This window comes from Pinus tabuliformis, chromosome 8 (assembly GCF_031772625.1).
Source record: "Pinus tabuliformis cultivar Carrire ecotype Pingquan chromosome 8, CPIR1, whole genome shotgun sequence".
NCBI classification, from domain to species: domain Eukaryota; kingdom Viridiplantae; phylum Streptophyta; class Pinopsida; order Pinales; family Pinaceae; genus Pinus; species Pinus tabuliformis.
The window spans coordinates 2,069,915,393-2,069,929,696 of NC_142294.1; the positions used below are offsets into that span (position 1 = coordinate 2,069,915,393).

At 35.5% G+C, this 14,304-nt stretch overlaps 1 pseudogene; it reads left to right on the forward strand.

Moving 5' to 3' along the window:
- Positions 1-14,008, forward strand: part of LOC149244779 (peroxidase 51-like) — a 59,365-nt pseudogene extending 45,357 nt beyond the window's left edge.
- The last annotated feature ends 296 nt before the right edge of the window (positions 14,009-14,304 follow it).

Below are 14,304 nucleotides of genomic sequence, written 5' to 3' on the forward strand. Positions count from 1 at the left end.
CTGACTGCTAACAAGGATATATAAAAAGTTATATACCCTGAAATAAATAAATTAAATTAAATTAAAAAATAAATAAAAGCTAAATATAAAATAAATTAAATAATTAAATAAATAAATAAAGTTGGAATGAAATTATGGAAACAAGAGGGTATCTTCATCTTGGTGAAGATAGACACAATGATTATTGTATCAACAATATTCATGAAAACGCCCCTTTATTCTCGGATTCAGATTAACCCCTATGTTCTTGCTAATATCTACTCCCCCATTGTTGTTGATGTTGTAATATATATAATCTTTGATGTTGTAATATATATTATTATCCAATAATATATCACCATTAGCATTGAGAACTTATAAAAAAACTCATAAAATTGTGTTTTGCATGTTTAGTTACAGTTTTATTACATTTCCTCTACAATTTTTGTTAAATTTCCATTGTTTTCATTCCAAACTATATATTAGATTCATGTTTAGATACCAATGTATGCAAGCATAATGCAAGTATGGAAAACCTCATGAAATTTATCTTCCATAACATACACAATAATCGATGTATTGAAAGAATAAGTGTAAACGAATGGAGTTATGTACTGGACTTAAATGACAATTCAGACAAATTAGGCAAATCAGAAAACATATCGTGACCACCTATCAAATATACATGAACACATTCAACAAAACAATAATACATAAAATACATGTAATATACTAATAAATATTAAAATCAAATTGAAAACAAATGCATCACAACAAACTTGGAAAGCCATGCATTGTTGGAGCGAGGGTGACCTCGCTTGTTGAGTTTTTCAAAATCAAATGGTCCATCTTAACCCATTGTGATATTCAAGTCATTTTCCATTCTTGCAATTTGTTTGCCTGTTTTTATTCTCCTTTTGGGGCTTAGGAAACTCTTCTTCCTCTTTAAATATGACTCAAAAGCACCCAACCCATACGTGAATTCATAATCCATAATATGAAGATTGTTAGCACCATCCAATGTTTTTTTAAACAAAGAAATCAGCTGTTCAATCTTGGTCAAAGTAGTAGGAAGACTTTTTCAAATTAGGTCTATGTAGCCAAATAACTCCTCTTTGGCCAACTCAAGTCCTTCAACATTTACATAAACATTGTGACACTCCATGGAAAATGTGTTTGCATCTTCACCAAGATCTGATATTGACTCTATATTTATCTCAAGAGGGTCATTGTATGAATCAATTGTTCTTTGATGATTTAGTAATTGGTTTGAAGCCATTGAATGGCAAGACAACCAACCCACCTTTATGGCATGCTTGAAAATATTGCCACCTAATAGACCATGGGAAATCACAAGTTAATAAATTTGTGTGATGACAAGTGACAAGATATTCCTTATTAGGTTTACATTGACTCCTCACCTAGAAATCATGATACATTTGCTCATGAGGGCTTCAATCACTATCTTGAATTGTTTTTTATTTTTCCATTGATGATTCAAATTGTTTCTCTTTCCTATAATTATTCAAGAATCCTTCCTCTTTTAGAATTTCCTTAAATATATAACAAGGTTCAACACTTGTTAGAATAACATATATCAACCAATCCATCCTATGAGAACATTTCTTTCTTCTATCATATAGATAGTTTGTCTTTAGCTAACAGTGATATGACTCCACAACATTGTTTGTCTCCTGATTTGCATGGGGAAAATCCTGACAACATTTTACCCATATCCCTAATTACATAAGAGTTTGATTAACGAAGCTATTTCATTTGTATGAAAACCAAAAAGAGAAATGTAAGAAAGATTTTTTCAACTTACAAATCTTGTCAACAACAACCCAATTCTTGTGGAAATAGTCTAGGAACTTCTCCTCATTAGAAAATTTGTTGAAGAAAAAATTAATTTCATTGCTCACTTCAACACTAGAAAAATAATTCATAATTAAACCTGAATCACTAAACATCTATTTTACTATTTATAGACTATTGGCCAATCGATTCACATTTTTTAACCATGCTTGACGTATATGCCAAACACATAAGATAACATTGCACCTTGTGATTCTCCTGCCGCATTCAATTAATTTCAAGCATGTTATTTTTGTAACAAATACAAGTTGTACTATAAAATAAGAAGATTGATGCTACCTTAAAGCACTACTTTCAACCAATGGATCATCAACCATGAAGGCAATAAATTTCCAACTATGATCAACTTGGTGACACCTGTGCATGAGGTGCTCCAACCATAGTGAAATGTCTCGTGATGTATCACATGATGCCACCACGCATGCAACTGGCACCCCACTGTTTTGCTCATCAAACACCATGTGTGTGTACAACTGATACTAACACATTCAAAAAACATTTCAAGTCAACTTCAACTCATTAATCATTATCAATCATTACTAATCAAATTATTTTATTAGATTAATCATTCTTAATACACTCACCCCATATTTATTCATGCTAAATGTTGAAACTATGGTTATTGGGCTATTAATCGATAGCTTCACCATGGTCTCCAACATCCACTTTGTCTAAATTCCAACTATAAAAGGGAACTCTCCACCATTGGGTTTTTGATAAAAGAAAAAACCATCTGGGTTTTTTCTATGCCAAAGGTTCACACTCATTTCATCCTTCTTATGCAATTGATATTTCCTTTCATTAGACGATTAGAGATGTTAGCAAAATCTTTCCTACACAAAAATGAAATCCCTATCTTGAGTTCCAACATCCATGTCAACATATTTTTTGACATGAATTTTGCAAACTGAGTCAACTGGCATTCTCATGAAGAAACACCTCTCTACATAGGAAACCATGTCCCTTGATAATGTTTCTTGATGCAGTGACCTAGCATGACCCGAAGTGTCATGTTGACAATGACAAGGCCATCCTTGGCTATCTAAATTCTCATACATGTTATATGCTTTTATCTTTATCTCAGGGATTTGAACCATAATTTTTACAATGAAATGGCATTGGCAACCCCTCTTTTTCACAAATGAGTATCTTCACTTCATTTCATCTTGTCCTATTATGTCCTTGAGGCCATATGAACAAGCATAGTGTTGAGATTTTCTGTTAATTAATTTTGGAAAAAATCTCATGAATGTGACAACAATAGGATTTGTTGCTAAGTTAGCTCCAGTTATTCCTGAGGAGGAGTTATTGCATCCTATATTTGTTGTGAGAGAATTTATGATTCAGTTTTCTACTCCCAGCTATAAAATGTAAGCCCGTAGAGGATATTGGAGCTGAGAGGGTGTGAGGAATTATGTTGTTGTAATCTCCTGTTGAATAATAAGATTGTTGATGCCTCTGTTTGGTGGATGTAGCCCAGATTGGTTGGGTGAACCACGTTAAAATCTTTGTGTTTTTTATGTTGGTTTGTGCTGTGTATGTTGATTTAGTTTCTGCTGTGAGATTGTTTGCTCCTACAATTGGTATCAGAGCCTGAGAGGCCAAGTCTGTTGCGCATATACACAGTACCGTGGCATCTGTTGCCTGTGCCCGAGAGGCTGAGAGGCCAAGTCTGCTGCGCAAATACCAGTGCGTTGGACCAGTGCGTTGAACTGAGCGTTGATCAGTGCGTTGAACTGAGCATTGATCAGTGCGGTGGACTGGAGGTTGGAACTGCGCTCAGAGCAGTGGACTGGAGGTTGGAACTGCGTGGCACGTCAACTGCTGGAGGTTTGAACTGTTGAAACAAAAAAATCGATTAAATGTCGTTCTGTTGACACCAAGTATTAAAATGCTGAAATGTTTTGGAACGTTTCATTTTAAATGTTGTTGTTTTAGTTTGTGATGCCACGTTTCTTCACAAAAATCCCACAGTTATCGTTTGAAAGGAATCAATATTGCTTAAATTACAACTATCCGAGCAGATTGTCGTAGGCTTGATAAGTTTTGCATTCCTTGTGATAAAGTGGCATGGCAGGGTAAAGTGGTTTTGCATTCCTTGTGGTTGAGTTATTCACAATTGCAATATTTCAGGACAAAAACGTTTTGTAATGGGTCGCCTCTGTACATTAAAACAACAAGTCGATTTGAAGGTTGTTATAAAGCTATCATGATTATTTTTTTTAAACAAAAACAAAGGTTTTGTATTAGATATGATATTATATCTATATCAGATTTTGTTTTTTAAATGGTAATATGCCATGACATTATAAGGCAAAGGCATTTTATTGATGAAGGGCAGTTTTTTTTAAATAAAAACTTCATTTATTAAAAGTTTCAATTGGAGATTTTGTGTGACACAACATGGCAAAAACTCAAAGTGCTCGATTTGAGATCGAGAAGTTCAATGGCAAAAACAACTTCGAGATCTGGAAAGTGAAGATGTATGATCTACTCGTGCAACAAGGCGTGGCGAAGGCCTTGTTGGGAAAAGCTAAACAACCTTACACCATGACAGATAATGAATGGAGTGACTTGGATGAAAGAGCACTGAGCGGCATTTGATTGTGTTTGGCGGATGATGTTTTGTTTAACATCGTGTCAGAGAAAACTGCTGCTGGTTTGTGGAAAAAGCTTGAAAATTTGTACATGACGAAATCCTTAACCAATAGGATTCTTCTGAAGCGACAGTTGTACAGTTTGCGCATGAAGGAAGGTACATCTATTACTGATCATTTGAATACCTTTAATACTCTCCTGGTGCAGTTAGAAAGTATAGAAGTAAAATTTGAATCAGAAGATAAAGCTATAACTTTATTATGCTCATTGCCCGAGTCATGGGATCATTTTGTTACTTCTATAAGTCTTAGTTCATCAGAAACCCTTGAATTTGATGATGTTGTTGGAGCTTTGTTGTCCGAAGAAACAAGGAAGAGGTCAAATTCAGAAACCTCTACATCAGAAGCAATGATGGTCAGAGGACATTCTAAAGAAAGATGCTTCAGTAAGCACGACAAATCGCGGTCAAAATCGAAAGGGAAGAAGAGTAAAGTAAAGTGCTGGTTTTGTGGCAAATCGGGACATTTGAAGAAGGACTATTGGAAGAGACAGCAAACATCCAAAGAAGACTCTTCGACAGAGAAGAAAGAAGCAAACACGACAGATACAGGTTCAACATCCATTTCAGGTATGAGTGATGAAGTGTTATCAGTTAATTTTTCTAATCATGATCAACATTGGCTGTTAGATTCTGGTGCATCAAATCACATGTGCATTCATAGAGAATGGTTTAAAAGTTATAAAACAATCAATGATGGAGTAGTTTACATGGGAAATGATGTCACATGTAACATTATGGGAATTGGAAGCATCCAGCTTAAAATGTTTGATGGGACAAATAAAATTCTAACTGATGTAAGACATGTACCTGAACTAAGAAAAAACCTCATTTCACTAGGAGTACTAGACACTAATGGATATAAAACTTTTATTCAAGGTGGAGTAATGAAAGTTTATAAAGGAATTTTACTAGTAATGAAAGCAAAGAAGGTTGGAAATCTTTTTTCAGTTAGAAGGAAGAACAGAGTCAGATCATGTTTCTACAGTATCTGAAAACGACAGTAATTCTATTCATTTATGGCATCAAAGGTTGGGCCATATGAGCGAAAGAGGTTTAAATATTTTATCTTCGTAAGTTACTTCCTAATTTAAAGTCCGTTAAGTTAGATTTCTGCAAACATTGTCTATTTGGGAAACAAAGCAAGTTTAAAACTGGAAAACATACTAGTAAGGGAATCCTTGATTATATCCATTTTGATGTTTGGGGTCCATCTCCTACAACCTCATATGGAGGATCGTCATATTTTGTATCTTTTATTGATGATTTCTCTAGAAAAGTGTGGGTATACATGTTAAAGAAGAAGTCTGATGTATTCACAGTTTTCAAACAATTTAAAGCATTAGTTGAAAACATCACTGGGAAAACCATTAAATGTTTAAGAACTGACAATAGTGGTGAGTTTACTTCAAAAGAATTTGATAATTATTGTAAGGATGCTAGGATCGAAAGACATAAAACCACTGTATATACTCCTCAGCAAAATGGAGTTGCTAAACACATGAACAAGACTCTTTTAGAGAGAGCAAGAAGTATGCTTAGTAACGCCAATTTGCAGAAGGAATTGTGGACAGAAGCAGTTTCTACAGCTTGCTATTTGATAAATTGATCACCATCAACTACAATAGGATGAAAAATTCCTCAAGAGGTATGGAAAGGTCATCCTTGTGATTATTCTAAACTTAAAGTTTTTGGTTGTGATGCATATGCTCTAGTTCTGAAACATCAGCATTCTAAATTAGATCCTAAATCAAAAAGATATATCTTTGTTGGATATGGTGATGGGACTAAGGGATACAGGTTGTGGGATCCTACTACTCACAAGATCATCATTAACAGAGATGTTAAATTTAATGAATCTTCACTTGAAAATCCAGATGTAGATGATAAATTGAAACAGGATAATGTATCTAAGCTTCAACACATTCAGTTTGAAACCAGTTCAAATACTGATGATAGTCAAGATGAACAAGTTTCAGATGAAGATCATGAACAAGTTTCAGATGCAGATCATGAACATGTTTCAGATGCAGATCATGAAGCAGTTCCAACAGATAATAATCAGCAAATTGTGGAAGTACCAGAAACATCTTTAAGGAGGTCCACAAGAATCAAACGTCCTCCTAAAAGGTATGATGATTATGTTACTTCAATTTCTTTAACCGCTAATCATGATGAACCTTTATGCTATCAAGAAGCTATAGAAGGTTCTAAAAGTGAAAAGTGGAAAGAAGCTATGAAGGACGAGATGATGGCATTAGTCAAGAATGGCACATGGGATCTGGTAGAACTTCCTAAAGGCAGAAAAACTGTGGGATGTAAATGGGTTTACAAATTGAAAAGGGGTGTTGATGATACAGAGGATAGGTACAAAGCAAGGTTGGTTGCAAAGGGTTTTTCTTAGAAAGCAGGCATTGATTTTCATGAGATATTTTCACCAGTTGTAAAAATTGTTTCAATTCAAATTGTATTAGCATTAGTTGCTTTACTTGATTTAGAATTACAGCAACTAGATGTTAAAACTGCATTTTTACATGGAGATTTAGATGAGGAAATTTACATGGAACAACCGGAAGGGTTTGTTCAAAATCGCAACAAGAAATTTGTCTGCAGGCTCAAGAAATCATTGTATGGTCTGAAGCAGTCGCCTCGATAATGGTACAAGAAATTTATTTCTTTCATGATGAGTCAAAATTATATAAGAAGTGAATATGATCATTGTGTTTACTTTAAGAAATTAAGTAATGGCATGTTCATTATCTTAGTGTTGTATGTTGACGATATGCTTTTAGCAAGAAAAAGCATAATAGAGATCAACAGGTTAAAGGCTCAGATGGCTAGGACATTTGATATGAAAGATCTAGGAGTAGCAAGACAGATTTTGGGCATGGAGATTTTCAGAGACAGGAGCAATGGTAAGCTGTGGCTATCACAATAGAAGTATATTGAGAAAATACTCTTGAGGTTTGGTATGAACAATGTGAAGCCTGTGTCAGTCCCTTTAGCTTCCCATTTTAAGCTTTCTTCTAGTTTATGTCCTAATACAAATGAAGAAAAAGAATATGTCTTGAATTCCATATGCCAATGTAGTAGGTTGTTTGATGTATGCGATGGTTTGTACTCAAACGGATATTTCACATGCAGTTGGGGTTGTCAGCAGGTATATGGCAAATCCAGGAAAAGAACAATGGTCAACAGTGAAATGGGTGCTTCGGTATTTGAGAGGCACAAGTGATTATTGTATCACTTATAACAGGAGTAGTGAATTTGTTTGTGGATATGTTCATTCCGATTTTGCAGGTGATTTGGATAAGAGAAGGTCAACATTAGGGTATGTATTTACTCTTGCAGGTGGAGCTATTAGCTGGATGTCAAAGCTACAGAACATTGTTGCTTTATCCACTACTGAAGCAGAATACATAGCTGCTTCACATGCTTGCAAATAAGCGATTTGGTTGAAAGGTTTGTTTGGAGTTTGGTAGGTTACAGGACAACATCAAGTTATTTTGTGATAGTCAAAGTGCAATTCATTTGGCTAAGATTCCGGCCTATCATAGTAAATCAAAGCATATACCTATCAAGTACCATTTTGTAAAACAAGTTATCACTGAAAGGGGAGTCTCTCTTGAAAAAGTGCATACAAAGGAAAACTGTGCAGACATGTTCACGAAATCAGTTTTGTTAGAGAAGTTACGTTGGTGTTTGGCTTCTCTTGGCTTGCAGAAAAGATAAAATAATAAAGGAATAGGGTATCAGGCTAATTGTTGTCAAGGTGGAGATTGTTGAGATTTTCTGTTAATTAATTTTGGAAAAAATCTCATGAATGTGACAACAATAGGATTTGTTGCTAAGTTAGCTCCAGTTATTCCTGAGGAGGAGTTATTGCATCCTATATTTGTTGTGAGAGAATTTATGATTCAGTTTTCTACTCCCAGCTATAAAATGTAAGCCCGTAGAGGATATTGGAGCTGAGAGGGTGTGAGGAATTATGTTGTTGTAATCTCCTGTTGAATAATAAGATTGCTGATGCCTCTGTTTTGTGGATGTAGCCCAGATTGGTTGGGTGAACCACGTTAAAATATTTGTGTTTTTTATGTTGGTTTGTTCTGTGTATGTTGATTTAGTTTATGCTGTGAGATTGTTTGCTCCTACACATAGCTACCTAAAAAAGTTGAAAAGTAATATGAATCCATGAAAAATGATCGAGCACTATTAATACCAACATTTAAACAATACATCTCTAAAAAACTTACACTTGATATAGTAAGGAACCAATAGGCCTTGAGCCTAGGCATTTATTTTATACCTAGGTGAAAGAAAATGGAGCATCTAGGTTCATTTCCTTTCCTCTAATAAAGTCTCCAATTATAGTTGAAGGGATTTTTGCAATCTGATCAATCTCCATGTGTTTTCCATGTATTTCAAACCAATCTAAATCCATTCTAAAAAGGATAATATTTTATTTAGGGTCTTGCACTAGGAGGGTTATGGTTATAAAGTTTGGTTATTAAAATATTGATTTTGTTTCCCATTTGACTTTCTTTACCATTTTCTAACTCAATGAGTTGTTGGAACTGTAACCCAGAATGTGTTGCAATAGTGACCCAGTGAGTTGCCACGATGGTGACCCACCGAGTTTCCACAATGGTAAGGACTCCCAACTATAAACTAGCATTTTTCCACGGTGGTAAACCAACGATCTACCTCAATGATCAACCAGTGAGTTGTCGTAACGATGAAACAACGAGTTTCCACAAAAGTTAACCAGTGAGTTGCTACAATGGTTAACTAACGTTAACAAGCAAGTTGTCGTAATGGTTGACCAATGAGTTTCCACAACATTTGAACAAGAAATTTTGGGTCAAAAACAATTGTGTGCAACCCTGAACAACATTTCCTTTATATCACAATCTGAATAAACTTTGGTGCTCTCCTAACCTTGACGGACAAGCAACAACCAGTTGTGTGCAACCCAAAGCAACATTTACTTTATATAATAGTATTAATAAATTGGGTTTTAGTAATGTGGAGGATTCCAGGTTTTACAAATTGGGTTTTAGTAATTGGGTTTTGACTAGCACCATCAAAAACAATAGAAAAACAAACATTATGCTTATTAACCAGACTTGGAATCTACATGGGCTTTCACATTTCCTATTTTGAATTTACAATATGAGCGACGTCCAGGTATAAATGTCTATCATGTTGTTTTCATGTTATTTACGGAATTTAAGCTCCATTCATGTTGAACATTGGAACGATATTTGCAATCTGATCAACACAGGTAGTTTAAATTTTATCCATTTGAGGGTGCATGCTTATTAACCAAACCTAGAATCTGCAACTCATGACATTTCTTATTGCTACTCGCATTGAACATTGGACCGATATTTGCAAGCAGGTTTCAATTTTCACTATCTGAGCATGCAGGGGATTTCAAAATGATCTCAGATCGAAAGGAATTTAGACAGATGAAGGTGTGAGTTCAAGGTGTGTAGCTGCGTGAGTTAGGTTACCCATCGTGTTGTCCAATGAGACACCTGCAAATGGGAGCTCTACAAATAGAGTATCCAAATGACAAGCAAGGAAACAAAGATGTTAATGTTAACATTTGGGAAGGACCTACTTGTTGTCAATGTTGGCTAGGGATGGGACCAATTTGCTGGAACGACCTCACCAGCGGTGAGGGGGCGCGAAACCCGAAGGGTGTTTCATCGACCCATTAACTTACTCCTCTAGTTTCTAAGAAGGGCTTGCATCAAGGAAATATGATAGATCTCTCTTGTAATTAATTATGGATCATACATTCCCAATTTCTTATTAGACTCGTCATCTATTCCTATCATTAATTCACTATTTTTTGTTTTTTTTATTCATTGCTTTTGTTCGATTTATCAAACATTAAGAGGAATTAAAAGAATTGAATATCAAATATTTCCATGGTTTAAAAGATTATGTATTAAAATGATTTTATATTAATTTTTGGTTTATTATTATATTCAGGTGTTTTATTTTTATTTTCCAAATAGATATTATTTTTAACATAATATTTACAAAAAAAAAAGAAAAAAAAAGTTATTTAGAATAGAATCTATCCAGTTTAGAGGCAACTTGAGAAGCCCCTCCTCTCTTACTGTTCCAAGTGAAAGTGCCATTTAATGTTTTAGCATCCACTAATCTCATTTTATTTATAAAGTTCTAGAAGGAAGTGGAATCTCTACCTAGTGTTTTGGTGGCACCCTTTTCCTCTGTAAGAGATTTGGTCATATTGAAATATCCTACCAGAATCCAGGGTATATCAGTATGTCTCTCTCTTAGCTCCTCAAGGGAAGTGAGAAGCTTGAGTTTGTCTTCTAGTTTTTGAGGTCCATAGACATTTGTGATCATGTAAAATTCCTTATCACCCACGGGTTGTATTACCAGTGAAAGATAGTTCCTAGACACTTCTGCATCCAATATTCCAAGTTTTTGGGGATCCCAAAGCATCAGAATCCCTCCTACTGAGTTTTCTGCCTTAACCTCTAGATACTCATACTTGCTTAACCATTTGCTGTGGATTTCTCTAATTTTATCCATTGAGCACTTTGTTTCCTGAATGAAAATTATGTCTGGTTTTTCTTCTTTTATTCTACTACTGAGATTTCTTTATTTCCTTCTACTTCCTGGGCCCCTAATATTCCATGTTATAAACTTCATTAAGATAGGTTTGTAAAAGAGTAACTGGTGAGATCTTTCATCTTACCTGAGTTGATCATGAGTTTTCCACATTCTGTCAGCAGCTCATTTTGTCTTTTCCTTCCTCTTTTCCTACCCGGGTTCTTGGAAGAGTGCCCCTGTGTTTCCTCCATTGTCTTCATCCCTCTATTTTCCTGGCTGTCATGGTTTCTTTTGACTCCAGAACTCTTCGACTGTGATCGCCATAGGAAGAGCTATTGAACCCTGTCAAACTCCTCTTTTGGCAGGGAGTCAACTCCTTTGGTAATACCCTGCTTCAGAAACTTTTCCAGATCCAAGTTTTCCTTCTCAAGAATCTCATGTAGTTCATAATCCTCCATTCCTGCCTCACTTGGGGTCATCTCATGGTCCCTGCTGAGCTCCACAATGCTCGGTGGATCATCCTGTTGTTGGTTGTTCTCTAGTATGTCCTCCATGCTAGTATCCCTATCCTTCTCATTGGTTTTAGTTTCTGATTTCTGGTTTTCCCCGTTGTTTCCTATATCTTCTTCTAAGATTTTGAAACTATTGTGGCTCAATTGTCCATCCTAGTTGATTTTCTTTAGGTTCTGATTTCCTCCTTTCCCCTTACCCCCCACCTTAGTGAAACCCTCAATATCTTTACTTGTGATGGTTTTTTTGTTGCCTTCCAGTTTATTGAATGTGCAATCTCTGTAAAGGTGCCCGTTTTCATGGCACTTACGGCATTTAAATGGGACATGCTCATAATCCACTGCCTGCACCCATTCTTCATCATAGACTTCAAAAATGATCTCGTTTGGGAGTGCCCCAGATAGGTCCATTTCCACACAGATCCGGGCGAAGGAAGTGTATTTGCCTCTTAATGTCACATCTGATATCTTTATAAAATGCCCTAGTTTATTGCCGATAGCCTTTAAAGACTCTGGCAACCAATAATCTAAAGGAAGGGAGTAAATTCGTATCCATACCGATACTGAGGTGAACGTTTCTCGTTCTGGGATAAAGTTCATCACCCATGGTCGCATGTAAAGGCCTGCAACAACGTAGAAATAGGGTCCTCCCTCAAACACTCTGTCTTTATCTTCTAAGCTTGTGAACACCATTGTAAAGAAACTCTTGAATCCGAGGTGAAGGTTTATTTCCCCTTTAGGTTTCCAGTGGTTCTTTATCCATGCATGTAAGGCCTTCTCTATTGGCCAAATCCCCATAAATATGCATATGATCGCATGTTCAGTCATGTGATCTCTATGCACCTATAGTGTTGGGTCACTTAAAACGACCCAAGGAGTGAGGGTCGACTTGGGATTATAGACGCCTGTCACCCTCAGAGGTGCAGCTTTTTGACTGTTGCCCTCTTTTCTCTTCTCCATGCTATCTTCCTCATGATTCGCTCTCTGTTCGTGAGGTTCGGTATTTCCTGTGTTAGTATCCTCAGTTATCACCTCTGTTGGTTTCTTGAAACGATGCAGATCAATTTCCTTGTTTCTATTCGCGGTTATTTGACTATAGGAGTGAGCAGAACTCCCTCCTCCACGACCCGCCATGGTTACCAGCGCCAAGCCCTAACTCAAACCCTAGCACAGATTGCAACACAGGCTCGTGTTTTTCAAGATATTGTGCTACTTGTTCAACAATTCTATTCAGCGTAGTTTTAATTGAAACATTTTCTTTATTTAATTGCATAACTATTTTAAAATAAATCTTAACTTTTAATTTGTAAAAATTATTAAAAATATTCTAAAATATTCCATAGAAAACAAATCCCTTTTATCTACATAATAAATATGAATAATTAAATTACGGTTACTAATTTACATATAGATATGTTATGTTTTTTTTTTTGTGTTGCTCTCTATACAGAGAGGGATTGAATTCGAGACAAAATGCATTCCTTGTGTCTATTTCTAGTTGTTCTTTTGCTATAGGTTCCAAGTTGAAAATGGTTTCCCTCATTAAAAGAGTACATTTATTTCAAAATCTGCAATCTTTTTGAAAGGCCTAGTTTTAAACTCGACAACCACTTTGACAATTCTGAACATAATGAAAATTAGTAGTGTACAGTAAATGGCAGTTAATCTGCAAGAGGTGGAGCCTAAGTGGAGATTTTTGACAGTTCTTGAATGCTTATGTGTTTAACATTATCGTCATTACATTGTTGTACATAATCTGGATCGTTGTTGTACATAATCTGGATCTTTGGATCTGTTAAGGATAGAGTGCACATTGAGATTTTTTTTCGTGAAAAAAAGTGCACATTGAGATTTACAACTTGAATTTCAACATGGGTCTCAAAGAACTCATTACTTGTACGATATGTCTTGGCCCATGCTGGGTAAAACCCAAATCAACATAGATGTATGCTAGTTTTAACGTTTTATAAGAAAGATAAACAAAAATATTGTCTTCATGACTTACGGATAGTAATGCTAAATTACTATTTCTTTTTTCCTCCCGCATGCATAGGTTAATCGAGCGATTTGAACATGGGAATTTACAGTTTACATTAAATTAATGCGATCTCCAATTAAGCTAGACAAGTTAGTGATAAAATAATATTAGTAACATGCAATTCTTTTGTTTTTCGAGGAGCCCGCACCTTGGGATTTTCCCACGGCAACCAATTTGCAAACAGAATCTATAATTTCAGTCCTCGTAGAGCCTCGGACCCAACTCCAACAGATGTGCTTTTGGAACGTGGATCCTACCATTGCCATCAACATGGATCCCACAACTCCTCGTCAATTCGATAACGCTTATTACAAGAATTTGCAGTCCGGCAAGGGATTCTTATGCAAGTCATAGAGAATGTAACACAATTGTTCTTATATATTATATGATAACAACAATTATGTTACATTCTGCACACTTGCTTAAGAACCCCAACCAAGGATCAATGAATGTTGCTGCAACCATTAATTTTGCAAATGATATATCTCATACGGAGGAAATAGGAGAGAGAGATAAGTGGTATTCTAAAAATATTGGGCATATGATGTATTACTTTAGGGATATCAATGCTATTAGAAACAAGAAAAAGAAATTAAAGGAGTGATGAAAAAAGTGAAATGAACAAAGAAATTAGGGTTAATGATCCATAA